This window comes from Lissotriton vulgaris, chromosome 1_1 (genome assembly GCF_964263255.1).
Source record: "Lissotriton vulgaris chromosome 1_1, aLisVul1.2, whole genome shotgun sequence".
NCBI lineage: Eukaryota > Metazoa > Chordata > Amphibia > Caudata > Salamandridae > Lissotriton > Lissotriton vulgaris.
Window position 1 is genome coordinate 18186818 of NC_141685.1, and position 17447 is coordinate 18204264.

General features: G+C 50.1%; 1 protein-coding gene across 1 annotated transcript in view; it reads left to right on the forward strand.

The window, feature by feature from the left end:
* Nucleotides 1–17447, forward strand: part of LOC147736989 (uncharacterized) — a 412373-nt gene that overhangs the window by 72288 nt on the left and 322638 nt on the right. The window lies entirely within an intron of this gene.

The following is a 17447-nucleotide window of genomic DNA, read 5'->3' on the forward strand; positions in this document are numbered from 1 at the left end:
AAGCTGGATAACATTGTTGTACCTGGGCCCCATGCTCTCTATCGGCTATTTCTACTGACTTTGTCATTTGATTTTGTAAATTTTCCCTGGCATGGTCGGCCATTGACATACGTTCCTGTTTCCTTTCTTGAGCCTTCTGCTTTCTAGCTCTCTGCTCTATCTCTTTCCTCCAAAATCGGACAGATTCAAACATAGACGGGTGCGTTTTTTTCTTTTTATTAATTGTTCCTCTAAGTTGGTGAGAACTTGGGAATTAAAGAAGCCATAATGTGGCCATTGTAATTCTGCGTTACTTTGTTTAGTATATTTTACCCAGAATGAGGAAAACATTATGGCAGAAGGGCCATGTTTAACATACATCGTATGGCCAGGGGTCCCTTCTGGAGGAACCGAACAAGCCGCCTCCAGCGGGGAGTCCTGTGTACACATACAATAACATAACCTCTTGAACTTACTACTGACTGGCATGCTTAAAAACAGATAACAGACACCAGTGGGTTTTAAAACTCATTTCACTTGCTTGACTGTTGCAAAAGTCAATAACAGCAGAATCATACAGAACAGACAGCAGCGGGTTTTTAATATTCACCTCCCTTGCTTGGCTTTGGCAAAAGTCATACAGTCTTGGTGGGTGATCAGTCCATCCTTACCTTACAGGGGTAGTTCTCTTCTGCAGACGTAGGGCTGTGTCCTGCTTCAGAAATTATTTGCTAGGCGACTCCAGCGAGAACGCGGTCAAGTGGCCCCGACCGGGTGGGGAGGAACAGCAGGCGAGTCGTTCGGCTTACCGGATTGCAAGAATTCCTCGGTTAGGGTACCTCTGTCGGAGTCTCTCCGGGCACCCCCTCACATCCAACGGGTCTGACCTTCGTGCTCGTGGAGTCCCTGTTCGTGTGCCATTTGAAGAACCAGTTAAACCCACTTACTGGGTCTCGGCAGCGAGGGAACCGCCCAAGTCTTCCATAACTTCCATACTTAGTAAAAGGAGACACAGGAGCCTTTGTCTGCAGGAGGAACCCATATTTATTCAATAGCCCGGGTTATGGAACAGAGTCCCAAGCTAGTCAGAGACAGGACAGAGGAGGTTGCTGCTTCACTCTGCAGCTTACAATCCTTTTATACTTTTTCATCCCAGTCTTTTGGCTGTTAGTCCATTGTTTAATCAGGGCAGTGTTTGCAGTTGATAACCAGATCCAGACGATGTTTGTAGATGGTGACCTGGTCAAGGCTTGGTACACAAATCATTGTTCACTCGGCTTTGATCTGTGGTAAATATTTGATTTACCGTCTTAATTTCTATGCAGGTAAGAACTTAATCAATAATAACTCAATCGGAAAGAAAAAAACAGAGTCCGTGGTGTTAGAGTTCTTAGGGGTTTTATTCCTTAAAAAGGAATGGTCTTGACCTGGTTATCGGATTCTTACCACCACAAGGGTGTAAGAAGGGATAGAGCAATATTTTATTGACAATACATAGCTTATATACTTAAAAACATGTCATAGAAAACCAATACAGGAGGCGTAACAGCTGAGAGAAACGAGATAAGATACACACGTGATACTGAAACGTAATTAGAAGGCGTGAACTAGGCGTGAACATAGAGGGGTGTTCTAGAAACGTCACAGGTAGGTGTCATAAGTGGGTGGCAACAATAAGCAGAATCTTGCAGTGTCAGCAGAAATCTGAGGCCTGGATGCGCGCGCAGCTGCATGACGTGTGATTGACGTGAAGCTGGAGGGTGCTGGGGACTTGACATTTACACTGACGGAAAGAGACAGAAGTCTGGCATGTCAGATCAACTTGTGCTTCTATCATATCTGGTATCTGATGTTTAGGAACTGAGCTATCTGGGCGGAAAGGTTTCTGGGGCAGAAGCTACTCTATACTGGCTGAGTGTGCGTGTATAAGCGCCTAAGTGTCTGCATGAGAAGCGTGGGGGCATGGGCCTTCCATGGTAGCATGGTAACAGGGGCTATGAATTACTTGCACAGAAACAGTGAGGCCGGGCCCTTTTGCTCTGCAGCTGGGGAATGTTTACTTAAACTAGTAGGCAGGAATGCATTTTCGAGGAGCGGAATAGATAACTCGAAGGTTGTATTCAATCTTGGCAGGCAGCAGGCTGAGCTAAGCGCGGAGGGCCGCGCTGGAAGTAAGGCAGAGTTCACGGGTACAGAGGTAGCCTGGGCTGAGGCTTTCAGAGTTAGAAGGCAGGAAAAAAAGGCTCGATGGCAGAATTCGGGCCTGCTTTGCCAGAGCTGAAAAACGTGTAAAGTATGCCACAAAAAGACGTTGGCAAGGCATACTCAGGAACTGAATATTCAACCCGTTCATGGCGGGTCTGAAAGAGGACATGTTAACGTTGGACGCAAATGTATTTGCGTCTTCATAGCTGGCACAGGAGGGAAGTTACATGCACTTTAACCTCGTACATGGAGACGGTGGGGTACACGCTAGGGAACATAACTTGACCAAAAATTTATATTTCCTCATTCCCTCCTTGTTCCCTACGGACCCTTCATGATATATCGATCCTCATGAATCGATCAGTCTGTTCTTGTAACATTATTTGTTCATCTTTCTTTCTTTGACGGTTTGAATGAAAACTGGAATGTTCAATGCAGGATGTGGCACACAGTCCACAAATCGCTGGCCCACACTGTAGGCACAGGCAGCAACTGAATACTATGACAAGGGCAATGCCTAGGAAGGATAAGATCTTCCATCCCCAAGCGGTCAGTGTTGTCCAGAACCATCCGGACCAAGTCCAGGTGCCTGGATTCTGATGTATCAAACTTGCAATTTTATGAAGACGTGTGATAGCTTGGTATACAGTTGGCGCGTTTTCTGGAATGAAAACACAGCAACTTGACCCGATGACCTTACAAGCTCCTCCTCTATCTGCCAAGATGACGTCAATAACGAGACGATTTTGAAGGACAACAATCCGCATAGCAGACTGCTCCTCTGTTAAGTTACCTAGAGCGGAGGCAGTTTCATTTACTACTGCTTCGAGTGTTCTGGTTAATCTTCGTATTAATTTACTGTTTTGGACGGGGCCTATGAAGAAAAAGAATCCTTTATTGAAATCTGTGTATTGCTCCCCTGCCGTTTCAGTATAGTCGACAATCGGGAGATTTCTTCTGAGTCTACTCTTTACTAGATTTGTATTTCTGTGATAATCGGGAGGGGCTAGGAAAACAGGTGGCAGAAGGAAGGCAATATAACAGGTACCATCCCAATCTGGGGGTAAGCGTATGTATGCGGTATGGCCACAAACAAAATATGAATGTCGAGTAGCTTTAAAGGAAGACTTGCCATGATCACTGAATTCGACCACGGTAGTACATTTACTATGACCTAAGTGTACGGAACCCTTCTTTCTGACACATAAGTCACCTGTGATTGGTAATACTGACATAGCAGGGAGAACTGGTGCGGCTTCGGATTCAACAGTAAGAATCATGAGGCTAACTGTATAATTTCCTAATCCATAAACTTCATTTTCTAGATCAGTTCCTACTCTAGTGGGGAGTCCCTTCTTGTCAGGGTAGCAGACGTTGAGCAGAACTAGGTTCAGGTTTCCCCAAATCCAATTCCCCTCGAAAACAGCAATATCAGAATCTAAGGAATTAATTAATCTAAACCATGCACCACAGGAGCCATTGTGAGTGAACGGGTACGGGAAAAGAGGCAGAACTCCCTTATATTTCTGATAGGGAGGGAGTCGGCCACATATCCAACAGTTTGTAGCATTGTTAGTCTGATGGGAGTGATGTAACATACTAATGAATGTGTTGTTGTGCAGCGCAAGCCTGTAAGACAGTTCGTGGGGCGGTAATGTACTAAAAGAATGTTCAGAAGAAACATTGTAACCAGATTGTTCACGCTTGAAGATAGGGTAGTATATAGGAAGCAGTATACTCGCAACAATAATCAGAAAACTTAGGAAAAACATAATCAGTAATGTCACTATACAGTGACTACGGAGTGATTTGCAATATGCACGTTTCTTGAATTGTCTCTCTCTCTCTCTATCTCGATCTAGGGGATACATGTCAGAAACTATTTAACCGATTCACCTAGGGGAGGACTTAAACAATTAAACTGTCTGACTTGCTAGATCGGAGTTTTTGTTTATACTCCTCTTGGGGAGTTTTCTCTTGTTCGGGAACTTTAAAGTCACTAGGTTCATCACAGTCTTTGGCGGGGGTGGACGAGTCTGGGTCTGGTTTCAGTCCGTGGTATTTCTTAACATGACTCGTATGTATCCACCCCTTTCTGCCTTCTACTTTGATTGCTGTCCTCGTAGTAAGAAGGACGGTCTTCGGCTCTTTCCAGCGGGGCTCCAGCGGACTTCTCCTGTCAAAGTTCCTTATAAAAACGATGTCACCTGGACGGACATCATGCGGCTTTACATCAGTGTTGTCAGGGAAGGCAGCGGCAACCTGTGAACGACATGATTGGAGTGCAGACATCAAGGAGGCAAGGTAATCTGTCAGCATATTACAATCAACATCTGTAATTTTCTTAGGCATGGGCGTCCCCCACATATTCGGTGGTCTGCCAAAGACCACTTCGTACGGGGATAGTCCTGATCTCGAATGGGCGACCATTCTCATATAGAATAGCGCAACTGGAAGGGCGACTATCCAGTCGACCCCTTTCTCTTTACAAACTTTGGCAAGACGGGTCTTTAATGTCTGGTTATGCCTTTCTACAAGGCCTGCAGCTTCAGGATGTCGGACACAATGGAATCTCCACTGATATCCTAGCAGAAGGGAGACATGTTTCATGAGTTAGGATGAGAACGGCTGTCCGTTATCTGAGTACACGACACGAGGCAAGCCGTACCGTGGGAAGAATTCTCGAACCAGCTGCCTGGCAGTGGTCGGGCAGTGTAATCTGAGACTGGGTAAGCTTCTGTCCAACGGGAAAGTGCACAAACAACTACGAGGACATATTTGAATCCCCGACAACGGTCCATCTGGATATAATCCATCTGGAGGACTTCAAAAGGGTGACCGGGAGGATGAAATCCACCTTGCTCTACAGGAACGCTTTTACCTGGATTGAACTGACAACAGATCATGCAAGTACGCACTTTCTGTTTTGCTGCTGCTCGTAAGTGTTTGTTGTACCAGAGATTCTGTAAACTGTCTAGCATAGCTTTCTCTCCTAGGTGTGCGGGACTATGTGCTGTATTTATCATGACTTGGACCATTGAGTCGGGGAGAAACCATGTAGATTTTCCCTTCGTGACCCATCCTTGATCTGTCTGGATCCCTCCTAGTTCAGTCCATTTCTTTATTTCATCTGAAGTGGCATGTGTCTGGATATCGATTACATCTAGGGTGGGATCCCTGACTGACATACACTTTGTTGGTACTATTGTCTTTGTCACATCAGTAGTCTGGGTGTGAGTCAATGCTGTATGTTTTGCTGTCTGGTCTGCCAGGTCGTTACCCTGGGAAACAGAATCTGTAACTTTAGTATGTGCTTTACACTTCATGACTGATATGCCCGAGGGCAAATGTATTGCTTCTAACAGTGCTTGAATGAGGGGACCGTGCTGGATCTTGGCACCATGAGAGGTCAAGAAACCTCGTTCTTGCCAGAGGACTCCGAAGTCATGTACAACTCCGAATGCATAACGGGAATCTGTGTATATGTTAACATTTCTGTTCTTGGCTAGTATACAAGCTCGGGTCAGAGCGATGAGCTCCGCCGCCTGAGCAGACAGCGTGTCAATACGATGTGTTTCTTTGACTTCAGTTTCAGTGGTCACTGCATACGCGGCCACTAATTCTCCTGTACTTGTTCTCATGCATGAACCGTCCACATAAAGTGTCAGGTCTGGATTTGTCAGTGGGACATCTGTTAAGTCTCGTCGAGGTTTTGTTACTGCATTAATGATCTCTATGCAATCATGCGGAGCTGGATCTGTCCTAATCGTAGGTAACAGTGTTGCGGGGTTCAGGATGCTACAGCGTCTGATTTCTATGTGTGGCTGGAATAGTGTCAATTCATAACCTGTCAGTCGTGCTATAGTTAAGTGCTGAGTCTGGGTTCTGTTTAAAAGAACCTCTACAGAATGTGGAACTTGAACTGTTAATGGATGTCCTAAAACGATTGAATCGCTTTGTCTGATTGCTAGTGCTGTCGCTGCTACTGACTTCAGGCACGCAGGGAGTGCCTGGGCTACTGAATCCAATGTACTAGAAAAATAAGCGCAAGGCTTATGTGAACCTGCTTGATCTTGAGTGAGGACAGACAATGCTGTACCATCACGTTCTGTAACAAAAAGTGTAAACGGTTTGCTGTAACATGGTGTCGCTAAAACTGGTGCTTTACATAAAGCTTTCTTTAATTCTTCAAAAGCCTGTGTATGTTCCTGAGTCCAAGGAAGGGCAGTCGAAGTCGCTGCCTCCTGCGTTGTTAACTGAATGAGTGGTTTGGCTAGAAATGCATACTGGGGAATCCATTGTCTGCAGTACGAGGTGAGGCCTATAAAGGCCCGCACTTCCTTTTGTGACTGTGGTTGCGGCATATTTACAATTAACTGAATGCGATCAGGAGTGAGCTGTCTCCCCACTTTGGACAGCAAGTGCCCAAGGTACACCACTTGCTGAACACAGAATTGCAGCTTCGAAGGAGACACCTTGTGTCCCTTGTTGGCCAGGAAATGTAAAACTGTCAGTGATGCTCGTTCACATTCGGGTTCGCTTCGTGCGGTGATCAGCAGATCATCGACGTATTGCAGTAAGGCAGTATTAACTGGCATTATGATACAATCAAGTTGTCTTTTCAGTGCTTGGCTATAGATGCTGGGGCTTTCTGTGAATCCTTGAGGTGCGCGTGAAAATTTGAAACTTCGTCCATTTAAACTGAATCCGAAGAGATATTGGCTCTCTGGATCAATAGGCACACTGAAGAAGGCGTTCTTGAGATCAATTACAGTAAAGAACGTTGCTTCTGAATCAATAGCAGTCAATAGGGAAGAGATATCGGGGACCACAGGGTACTGTGGAACGATACATTTATTCAGTTCTCTTAAATCAATCACCAGTCGATATACTGGCGGTGCATTGGGATCAGTACGTTTAAGAATCGGAATGATGGGTGAATTACAGATATTGGAGTCGGTCTCTACGACCACTCCTTGGGCTATGAGCTCTTCAATGATTTTCAGTAAAGCCACTACAGCATCGGGTGGTAACTTGTATTGTCTGATTCGTGGTAAAACAACACCTGGTTTGAGTGTAACACGGTATGGTGTAATGTGTATACAGCCTACATCAGTTGGGCCTTGTGCCCACAAGTGATCCGGTACATTTTTCAATCTGATATCAAAATCTCTTAGTACGGTGGCCAAGATGGCGTCCGAGTGAGACGCTTTCTCGGGTCTCTCCGGCGCCGAACCGAACAAAGCTACTTATAGCACGGTCCTGGTGTAGCTGCCCGGGTCCCGAAGGGTGGCGGAGGTGCCCCCAGCACAGCGGAGTGCAGCGGTGCCGCCAGAGGAGCGGTGTGACGCTGAGAACGCCTACCGGGATCCCTAGCCTTTGGGGCCTAAGAAGCACCGGCCTCCCGTGATCGGGGAGCCGGCTTGGTGACTGCGGCGCTCGCGGTGCTTGGCGAGGCGCCGCCGGACCGCATCCAGCGCCTGCCGGCGGTGGGAGCGGTGCTCCTGCCGGCAGGGAAACGAGCCTGGGCTTTGGAGCCTTGTAGCGGAGGACGGCGAGGACAGCCGGGAAGTAGCGGTGACTCCGGCGGCAGGACGGAGGAGGTGCGGTGAGAGCGCCGCGGAGCATCCGGACACGGCAGGCCACCGGCGGGTGGCGCGGTGCGGGGCCGGCGGAGTGGAGTGGAGCTACACGGGGCCCAGTACTGCTGGGGGAACGAGCGGTGCAGGGACAAGGACGGGGCCCAGCAGCGGTGTCGGCGGGGTGAGTGCTTCCCCAGGAAGGGCGGGAGCGGCCATATTGCCTGGGACGACGGGGTGTGGCGCTACACACGACAGCTGCGGCGCTACTCCTGGCAGATGGGCGTGGGCTGGCTGGCCGTCTGAATTTGCCGCGTGGAGCCACGGCGACCTGCATCGAGATCCACGGCCCAGTGTAGGTGGCGGAGGGCCGTCTGGACCGCGGAACCCGCCAGAGGGACGGATTGCTGGGGCCGGACCGCTGCACTCTTGCACATGGGAACGTCTGGGTGCCTCAGAGCCTGACGCGGTCCCAGTATAGTTCCCTTCCTGGAGGCCACGACGTGGACGGCGCTGATTGCGGAGTGGAGTGTGCCTGCATTGCCCTACCTAGCCCTACCTCCTAATCACACGCAGTTAGTTGTGGGGACCCCTAGCCCCCCCACGTGCGGGCCGCCTGCCTTGGATCTGCCTTCCGCTGCGCCCTGGACAGTGAGGGGGCACCGTTTGAGCTGCATGGAGGGAAGCGTTGCGGCTCGCGGGCCCCACAGGCTCCCATAGCGTCTGCTACCTGTCGGACTGGGGTGGTCTGACCTCCCGGTCTGCGTGCCACCAGCCGAGATGGCCAACGTGTCGCGAAAGGGGGGTCGTCAGGGTAAGGAGGGTGCCTCCAAGTCCTCTCAGCAGCCGGCATCCCCGGGGGCCAGTAACTCGCAGAAGGTGTCGGACGACGAGGCGCCAGCTACTAAGGCCTTCATGACCGAACTGTTTGCATCCATCAAGGAGGATATTTCTGAGCTCTGGGCTCAACTGGCTTCTGACCTGAGGGAAGTGCGCAGGGACGTGGACGGCATTGGCGAGAGAGTGGCGACCCTGGAAGACCATGACCTGAGCATAGCTAACGATGTGCACCTGCTGCAACAAGATATCGTCCGCCTCACCGAACAGAATCTGGACCTGCAGTTGCATACGGAGGACTTGGAAAATCGTTCCAGGAGGAACAACATCCGCATACGGGCGGTGCCATGGGATGGCGAGGCGGGAGACCTGCGTGGCTACGTCCGGGACTTGTTTTTACAGATTTTGGATGAGGAGGAGGTGACGGAGATCGAGATGGACAGAGTACACAGAGTGGGTCTGCCTAGGCGCGGTGGGGGTCCCCCCCCTGACATCCTCGTCTGTGTTCATGACTTCCAACTCAAAGAACGCATTCTCCGCAAGGCCAGGGCCATCTCGTCTTTGCAATTCAGGGGCCATGCCCCTCAGCTGTATCAGGACTTGGCAGCCTCCACACTGCGGAAGCGGAGGGAATTCCGCCCGGTGACTTCCTTCTTGAGAGAACGCAACATCTCCTATTCGTGGGGCCACCCCTTCAGGATCATCTTCCGGTGGCAGAATCGGCTGGCACAGATTAACACTCTGCAGGTAGCAAGGGACCTCTTGGGTCTCCAGGATGACCCTCCTTCACAGGGAGCGAATGCTTCGCCGACTCGGAGACGTCATCGCTCGTCCTCTTGGCATAGGGTGGGAGCCTCCCCAGACCGGCGGCGGCCGGACCGCGCTTCTAGTCAGCAGGAAAGGGTCGACGCAGTGGCTTCGGTGGCCTCAGCCACGCTGGCGGGTTCGCAACTCGGCTCTGGAGCGGCATGATCCACCACGGATTTGACTTGACCAGGTTCGGCGCCGGAGGGACATCGGAGTTCGGTCTGGGGTATGGATGTACTTTTTGGGGAGACACCCCGGACCGTGGCCGAGGGGGTTGATCCTTTGGCACCCCTGCTCCGTTTCCGGTTGGGAAGACCTCTCCGGAACCTTGGACTACTGGACTTGATGAGTATTCTGTTTCTCCTTTATGATTTCCAATCCTGTTGTTTGTTGTTCCCTTCCTTATGGGTAAGGTTTGGTGTTGGGGAGGGTGGGGGTTCAGGGGCGGGGAGGCTCCATGACTTGCGCTATGCTTGGTTTACTTGTCTGTTGGGGTGGGGTTGGACTGGGGGTTGTTGGGATCGATGGGGGGGGACCCGTGACGGGGGGCTGAAGGGGATGTTTGTGGTGTGTCTGCGGCTAAGTGCGTACTCTACTGTTGGAACTGTTGTGCTGCGAATGATCGGGACACTGCTAGGTGTCTGTTGTCTGAGGGCGGGGCTGAGCGAGGGATGGATGGCATTTGGCATACTGAGAGCGACTTCTGGGGTGTATTTCCGTCATGCCGCTTAGTATAGGGTCGTGGAATGTTAAGGGCTTGAATTCGCCACAGAAACGGCAGAGAGTACTGAAGTATGTGATGGATCATCAACTTGATGTGGTTGGCCTGCAAGAAACCCACTTGGCTCGGAAGGATGAGTTGAGGCTCCGCCATAGGGCATACCCCATTGTGTACAGGTCCTCCGCAGCTACGAAGCACCGGGGGGTGGCGCTTCTGTTCAGAGCTTCGTTGCAGTTTCAACCGGTAGAGGTCCGACACGACAAGGAGGGCCGTTGGCTGATGGTTAAGGGGCACATTCAGGGCAGGCTGTGTACGTTTGTGGTGGTGTATATACCCAATGCGGGTCAGAACAAGTATTTGCAAGAATTGCTGGTGAAGATTGGGGACTTTGCGGGGGGACACCTATTCGTGCTGGGAGACTTTAATCTGGTGTGGGACAGGGACCTCGATAGCTCAGGGGGACGTAGGGCGGACACGGGGGTCTTTTCGGAGGCCACGCAGCAGGGGGTGGGGGAGTTGGGTCTAGCAGACGGATGGCGCTTTTTCCACCCTTCCATGAAAGACTACACATTCTTTTCACACGTACACCACTCTTACTCCCGCTTGGATTACATTTTTCTTAGCCAGTCTCTACGGGGGAACATACTGGATGCCGCCATTCTCCCGATCTCGGTGTCGGACCACGGTCTCTTGGTGCTCACTCTTCGTTGGTCGCCACCCGACACCGCGAACCGAAAGTGGTACTTCCCGGCATCGGTGGTTAGGGACGAGGTTTCTAACCAGGCCTTGCGCCTGGCCATCCGCGAATTTTTCGACTGCAATCCACCGTCGGATACCTCTCTGGCGACTACGTGGGACGCCTTTAAGGCGACGATCAGGGGAACGTGCTTGGGCCTCAATTCACAACTTAATACCCTGCGTAGAAAGGAACGGGACGCACTGGAAGCCGAGGTGCTTGAACTCGAGAGGGCTCACAAGCTCAATCCCTCGAGGGTGACCCTACGTCCACTTACGGCGGTTAGGGGCAAACTCAAGGCACATTATGCGAATAGGGCCGAACTTACCCTCTTGCGCCTAGGGCGGCATTCGTACTCTAGTGGCAACAAGGTTGGCAGACACTTAGCCCGGCAATTGCGGGACAAGAGGGAACGAGAATACATAGGGGGGATCAGAGACTCCACAGGGGCTCTTTGTCATAGTGACGGGGCGAAGGCGGACATATTTGGCCGCTTTTATGCCGATCTGTATAAGGGCGAGGAGCTGGATGCGACAGCACAGCGGGAGTTCTTGCAGCGCTTACCGCTTCCGCAAGTCTCCAGGGTGTGGAACGATTTGTCAGAGGCTCCGATCACGAGGGAGGAAGTCCTCTCAGCCATTCAAAAGCTGAAATTGCATAAAGCCCCCGGCCCGGATGGGTACACTGCTGTCTTCTATAAAACCTTCGCGACTGAGGTGTGTGATTTTTTAGTGGCCCTCTTCAACGACATGGCTGCGTCCGGAGTGAATGCCGGGACTTTGGCGGAGGCGGTGATAACGGTCCTGCCGAAGCCAGGGAAGGATCCTGAGCTCTGTTCCTCCTTTCGCCCCATAGCCTTACTTAATATCGACGCGAAGTTGTATTCAGCGATCCTAGCAAGTCGTCTTCAGGACTTGTTACCGGCGATTGTTCATCCGGATCAGTCCGGATTTATCAAAGGCCGCCAGACGCACGACAATACGCGCAGGGTGATTCATCTCATCGAGAAGGCGAACAGGTTCCGCATTCCTGCGGTATTGGTGGGCCTGGATGCGGAGAAGGCCTTCGATCGTGTCGACTGGAGCTTTCTCTTTCACACGATGCAGGCGTTTGGGTTCTCCGACAGATTCCTCACTATGGTGCGGGCCAATTTCTGTAGCCCCCGATCGAGGGTGACGGTGAACGGACACCTGTCGGCTTTCTTCCAGCACTCACGAGGTACCAGACAGGGATGCCCCCTCTCTCCCTTATTGTTTGCGCTCAGCATTGAACCCTTGGCGATGGCGGTCCGGGAGCATGAGGGGGTGAAGGGCATTCCATTCACTGGGGAGCAGCACAAGATCTCTCTCTTTGCAGATGATGTTCTACTGTCGGTGGCTGACCCCGCTACTTCTCTCCCATGCGTACGGGATATATTGCTGGCCTTCGAGGGAGTGGCCGGCTTTAAGGTGAACTACGGCAAATCTTACGTCCTGAATTTAACCTTATCACATGCCGACGTTGCCCAGGTTAAAACATCGACGCCACTGGCCTGGGCCTCGGGCTCGATACTTTACCTAGGTGTCCACCTCACTCCTACGGTGGGGGGCTTATTTGCAGCCAACTTCCCACCCCTGCTGGCCAAGACGCGGGCTGAACTGGAGAAGTGGAAGCCCAGATTCCTGTCGTGGCTCGGTAGGGTACATGCCATTAAAATGGTCCTTCTCCCCAAATACTTGTATCTTTTTCAGGGCCTACCGATTCCATTGAGCACTTCCTTTTTTAGACAGCTCCGGACATTGATCTTGAAATTTATCTGGCAGGGAGGTCGGGCTCGGCTGTCGTTTACACTCTTGCGACGGCTGCGAGATGACGGGGGGGTCGACCTCCCCGACCTACATCTCTACTATAAAGCTGCCCAGCTGAGAGTCATGGTAGAATGGTCACAGCAATTTTCCGATAAACATTGGTTGCATATGGACCGGAGCGTGACTGGCCGGTCCATTTGGGATCTGGCCTGGAAACCCAGGCGCGATCGCCCGGTGAACGCGTACATTAGTACGCCCACGGGGACCACACTGAAGGTATGGGACTCCCTGGCGGGGGACGAGCGATGGACGACCTTTCCGTCTCCATTCACTCCGTTACACTTTAACCCGGCGTTCCCGCCGGCACTAGCCGAGGGCCCCTTTGACGCGTGGAGGGAGGGGGGGTGCCGTGCACTGCTCCATCTGTTCCACGGCTCTGAACCCCTGACATTTGAGAATTGCATGCGAGATTACCAAGTGCTGCCAACCGAAAAATATAGGCATTTACAGCTGCTCCACTGGGCCACATCGCCGGGAGTCCGGGAGGCTGCCACGAGGCCTCCTTCTGAATTTGAGGCCTTTCTGCTGAAAACATCTACCATGAAGGGGGCTATCTCCTTTCTATACCGTTTGTTGCTTCGATCAGCCCTTTCCCCTAGACCGCGCTACATGGAACAATGGGAGGAGATGGTGGGGAGGGACATTACCGACGGAGAATGGTCGGCGTTGTGGAAGGACATGACGCAATTTAACCACTCAATTCTCCTGCGGGAGGCTCATTTGAAGACACTCACGCAATGGTATATGGTCCCCGCCCGACTTCGTCGTATCTACCCGGCCGTTTCGGATAGATGTTGGAGGGGCTGCGGGCTACTGGGGGACTTCCGCCACATTTGGTGGGATTGCCCGATCATCAAACCCTTTTGGGACGAGATTTTATCCCATATCAAAGATATCTTGCAGTATCCCATCGATAATTCTTTGGCTTTCGTACTCCTGGGCCTGAGGGATCCTGGCCTCGAGCATCAGACTCGCGCGGACAAGAAGATTCTATGGCTTTGCCTTGGCGCTGCCAAGCTCACACTGGCGGCGGCCTGGAAACGCAAGGAGGCACCGGCGATCTCACTTTGGCACGCTAGGCTGTGGAGACTCCTGAGTCTTGAGAGAATGGCGGACATCTTCCTAGGCAACTACAAAAACTTTAAGCACACATGGGGTCCCCTGGTATCCTTCCTTTCTGCTGGTTTACCCTCGGCAGTGTGCCCGGCATCGTTGAGGACCCTACATTTGTTTCAGTTCTAAGTATGAGTGTTGCATGAGTGAGGGGTGAATGAGGCTCCGTCACGGGTGGGAAGGGGAGGGGGAGGTGGGAGGGGAGTTGAGTTTAGGTTCCGCTGTTGGGATATTTGTGCCGCTGGGACGAGGCTTAGTTACACGGCTTTGGGACTTTGGAATTTCTACCAGCTGGACCAGGAGTATTCCCCGCATTGGGGTTACTTCAGAGACTACGTCCCCCCTGCAGATGCTGGAGCATGGACTCTACTTGCTTCTCTTGCATTGCATTATTGCCTCGTCTTGCTTTATTGCTTCCCACTGTGTGGGATCATCTATGCACCCGATGCGGTACCTTTGTTTACTGTTTTTTCTCTGTGTATTGCAAAATAAAAATTTTACAAAAAAAAAAAAAAAAAAATCTCTTAGTACGTAATGACCCTTAAAGTCTCTTAAGAATAGTCTAACTCCTTCCGGAGAGCAGCAAATCACGGCTCCTAGAGCCTTCAGTGTCTTTATTCCTAACAGATTTTCTGGGCATGATTTCGTGAGTAACAGGTCTGTAACACGTGATAATGGACCCACAGCCAGGGGGACGGGTTTCAATACCTCATTTACAATAGGCTGTCCCGAAAAACCAAGGGAAACATTCTGTGAGCCTGAGAGGGGTGCCCCTGGGACTTCATCATGGCTGATTGTGGTGCGACTTGCCCCTGTGTCAATCAAAAACTTTCTGTCTTTTCCCAATACTTGACTGTGTACATAAGGACCCTCTTGATCTACAGGAATCTCAATAAGAGGCAAGCCACCTTCCCTCTCTAGGCTGTTTCATGTATATCGCGGATAATCGGGATAATCAGATTGGGCATACTGGTACATCTGTTGTGAAACTTGCTGAGTCGCGGCAATAGGCTGTGGCTGTCTCTGAGGTACCGCTACTGTCTGTGCTGTATGTGGTGAAGCCTGCATAGGCTGTGTATTCTGCATGGGCTGTACATTCTGTGAAGTCTGTTGATGACCATGATCTTGTCTAGGCGGATGCGGTCTTTCTTTAGTTTTACCTGTCGCTATATTATGCTTCAGGACTGGACATTCATGTACGTAGTGACCTGGTTGCTTGCAGTAATTGCATGTCCCTTTAACGGGAGCTGCGGAATGACCTGTCTGGGTCGTACCTTTTCTTTGGCCGTCGGCTGGAACCGATTGGGCCACTAACATTTTCATTTTCGTGTCTTTCATACGTTTCTGTTCCTGATCCTGTTCTTCCCTGATTCTGTTCTGGTGGTATTGTAACATTTGTAACATCTGAGATGGCGTATTTGCCTGCCAAGTACTTTCAACTTTGTACACTCTATTCTTAACTAATGGCAGGGAATTCTCGACTAATTTTGATACAAAAAGATGCGGGTACGACTCGCTACTTGGTTTAAGGCCACTGTTAATAATGAAACATTTCTCGAATCTTGAATAGAAGTCACTAGTATCTTCATCGTGTTTCTGTTTACAGGACGAGATGGCGTCCCAATCTTCCTTTCTAGTTGTCAGTAATCTTGGCAGAACCTGTACTATTAAACCTGGTAATGCTCTAGTTTTCTCCCCAAGGCCTAGCCCAGGGGTACGTAATTTCTCTTCATCTTCTATTTCTGTCCATACGATCTTTTTATCCCCTACCTCCCATTCTCTTTCCTTCAGTTTCTCGTAGATGCCCGTGGGCAGCAATACCTTTAACATTTTCATGATATCTTCATATGTGTAATCCCCCATCAGTAACATGTCCTTAAGTTCTCTATGAAAACCTGCAGGGTCTTTATCATGGCAGGGTACTAGTTTCTTCATTTCCAATAGTTCTAACTTGGTCAGAGGTGTGTGTACATACACGCGTTTCAGAGCATTATCGGCACCCATGACTGGGTGTACTTCTCGTAATGGGTTCTGACTTTCGAGACCATGAAGACGTTCCATATGGTACATTTTTCTTTCTGGGGGCGGAGCGGGAACATATTGTGAACCTATGAATGCGTTATATCTGTGTCGTTGTTCTAGAATTATTTGAATTAACTTGGTACTTAAGCCTCTCCATCTATCCATGAGTAGTGCTTCTAGTGTATCGTGTAAGGGACCTGGATCAGAGTGTTGATGTCTGAATAACGTGAGGAGGTGCTGAATCATGTATACACCTGCTAGTTTCTGCTCGTCTGGGGAAAGGTTCAGAAATGTCTGTGCTACTGTGTCATCATTATATATATTTGGGTTGTCAGCCCACAGTACTGCTGACCGTGCTAGTTCTTGTTCATCCATGGAATTGAGTACATGGTACCCCATTCGTTCTCGGAGCATTTTATCAGTCTCCTGAAACTGATGTTCAGGAGAATTCGGTTTTGTTATGCCAGAGAGGAAAACTCTCTTGCTTTCTGGACGAATGCCTTTCCTAAGGTAAGTTCCCTTACCTACATACGCTATCGTTTCTGTACTTTTTCCTGGTTCTTCCGGTTCGTCCTCCTCCGAGGACTTGTCATGATCTTTTTCTTGTTCTTTTCTGTGTATTTCTATTACTTCCTTTCTTATTATCCTGTACATACTTGCTATACAATTCTGTTTATCATGCTTTCCTTCGGCTATATTCTGACCCCATCTGTTTAATGCTTCCATCTCTTCCTGGTCTACCCCAGGCCTGTCCCGTTCTCTTATTAGACAATTTATGAAAAAACGTAGTATAGATGCTTGAGTGTCAACTTTCTGGTGTGCCATGGCGTCCTTAATACTGTCGGGGTCTTCTCCAGTCCGGACAAAGTGATATATTCTGTCTAGGTGGTCAGTCATTCCTGGGAATAACACTAGGTAATCTGTAGCTTGTCGTAAGCGTAGTGATTCTATCAACATTCTATCGTCTTTACCGGGTACTGGATCGTATCTGCAAACTGGAAGGGGTTCCTTGAGTATATCGAGACGGGGTGATTGGAGCGTAGGTTGCTTCAGTAGGTCTCTGAGATTTAATCTATGTGATGCTGGCGGAGTCTGGAAATCTGACGTCGCACCTCCAGAGGCGGAGGCTTGGGCATTACGTCTTTGTGGAGTCTGTATCTGTACCTGAACTTGTCTTCCATTAGGATCAGGTAGAATCGGTTTCGGTATATTAATTTTAGGTGCGGGAAGTGGTGGAGGTGGTGGAACAGACTGTCGATCAGGGGGAACTTGTTGTGGTACTGGCAGAATACGGTCTTGGGGCGGGTTGCCACCTCCGTCACCGTCGGTAGGCGGGACGCGGACAGGTAGATTGGTGTAAGCGGGAGCTACATCCTCTAGATAGGAATTCAGAAATATATCTTTAGTGGCCCTGTGAGTTACTTTAGTTGGAACCAATGGTGGCGGCAGATTTTTCGGTATTTCTGAAATGGCGTCAGGCGAACCCTCGGCCACAAGATACATGCCGTTTACTTGGCTATTTCGGATGCGATCTACTTGTTCTGTTTTTACTCGGATTCCTTCATTAACTAATTCATTTTCTTGAGCTTTATCTGATTCTT